This window comes from Marmota marmota, unplaced genomic scaffold, assembly GCF_001458135.2.
Source record: "Marmota marmota marmota unplaced genomic scaffold, marMar, whole genome shotgun sequence".
Lineage (NCBI taxonomy): Eukaryota > Metazoa > Chordata > Mammalia > Rodentia > Sciuridae > Marmota > Marmota marmota.
The window spans coordinates 3,720,547-3,722,525 of record NW_026000241.1 but is presented as its reverse complement, the minus strand read 5'-3'; the positions used below and the strand labels follow the sequence as shown (position 1 = coordinate 3,722,525).

The following is a 1,979-nucleotide window of genomic DNA, read 5'->3' as shown; positions in this document are numbered from 1 at the left end:
GAAATAACTAAAATCAGAGCTGAAATCAATTAAATTGAAACAAATGAAAAAACAAAAAGTAGGTTTTTTTTCAAAAAATAAATAAAATTGATAACCCACGCTAACAAAGAGAAGGAGAGAGAAAAGTCAAACTACTAACATCCGTGATGAAAAAGGAAATATCAAGATGGACACTACAGAAATACAGAAGATAATTAGAAATTATTTTGAAAATTTGTATTCCAATAAAATAGAAAATATTTAAGGCATCAACAAATTGCTAGAGTCATAGGATTTGCCCAAACTCAATCAGGATGATACACACAAGTTAGATGGATCAATGTTTAGCAATGAACTAGAAGACGCCATGAGAAGAATACCAAACAACAAAAGCTCAGGATCCGATGGATACAGAGCTGAAGTCTATATTAGTACTTTTGATGGAAGTTTTATTTTAGTTCTGTTTTATTTCAATGTACTTCTTCCTCTCCAACCTGTCCTTTGTGGACATCTGCTTCACCTCCACCACCATCCCAAAGATGCTGGTGAACATCCAGACTCAGACCAAGGCCATTACCTATGCAGGCTGCTTCATACAGATTTACCTTTTTATATTATTTGTTGAGTTGGACAACTTCCTCCTGGGCATGATGGCCTATGACGGGTATGTGGCCATCTGCACTGCATTGTCATCATGAACCACAGGGTCTATGGAGTGCTGGTGCTGGCATGCTGGGTCACAAATGTCCTGAATTCCTTACTAGAAACTTTAATGGCATTGTGGCTGTCCTTCTGCACAGACCTGGAAATCCCACACTTTGTGAACTGAATCAACTGGTCCTACTTGCCTGCTCTGACACTTTTCTTAATGACACAGTGATTAATTTTGCACCTTTGCTACCGGATGGAGGCCCCTCATGGGTATCCGTTACTATTACTCCAGAATAGTGTCTTCCATGAGTGCAATCTTATCAGCTGAGGCAAAATACAAAGCATTCTCCACATGTGTGTCTCACCTCTTCGTGGTCTCCTTATTTTATAGCACCCTCCTGGGGTGGACTTTAGTTCTGCTGTGACCCAAAACTCATGCTCTACTGCCACAGCCTCAGTGATGTACACAGTGGTCACCCCCATGCTGAACCCCTTCATCTACAGTCTGAGGGTTAGAGACATCAAGAGAGCTCCGAAAAAATTCCAAGATAAAACTATAAAAGGGTCCATGTTGCTGGGTCTGAAAGATTTTTTGGATCACAGAGCTCAAAGCCTCAGGGCAAAAAATTAAAATATTTTCATCTGATTTTAGAAGTACAACTTGTTCCTTCTATTCGTTTTCTGGAGTTTCTCTTCCTTTGATTTCAACATCCCTATGAAAATTATAAAGCACACCCTGATAATCTTTCTGTTCCCTCTGAGATATGAACAGTGTTCCTCTTAACCACTTGCATACTTCTTCAAACTTATTTTCAATCCTGGATTAGACATATTGGAAATTCATTTTCATCTCATGGGATGACATGCATTTCTGAAAACCATTTCTTCTCTCATGATGGATCATATGGAGTAATTTTTCTTTTATTGATACTAAAACACACAGTCGTGCATGGTAATCCTGTGGGGGAACGCATTTGACAGTTAAGATGGCCTGTGTAATAATCCTATACTGGAGGGAATCCCACAGCATGGCTTTGCCCTTGTGGGTCCCTCATGCCTCCGCGTCCCCATCTCAGCTGCTCTTCCTGATGAGGCCGATTCTAACAGACCAGTGAGCTTCATGGCTGTGCACTGGCTTTTCTTCTCACCATTGTTATTCTTTTATCTTGCCCAGCTTGGTGTCCACAGCCTCCACCATAATCACTGGCAAAGCTTATTTTCAAACACGTCTCCACTTGAAGTCTATGTGAAAAGAAAAACTTAAAATGAAAGTTTGGTTACTTTGGTCTCAGAAGCAGAGAGGACATTAAATATGATAAGACAAACCTCTACATTACACATTGTATTGC

The 1,979-nt window shown here is 39.9% G+C and overlaps 1 pseudogene; it reads left to right on the top strand.

The window, feature by feature from the left end:
• The first annotated feature begins 346 nt into the window (after positions 1–346).
• Positions 347–1,745, top strand: LOC107145004 (annotated as a pseudogene).
• The last annotated feature ends 234 nt before the right edge of the window (positions 1,746–1,979 follow it).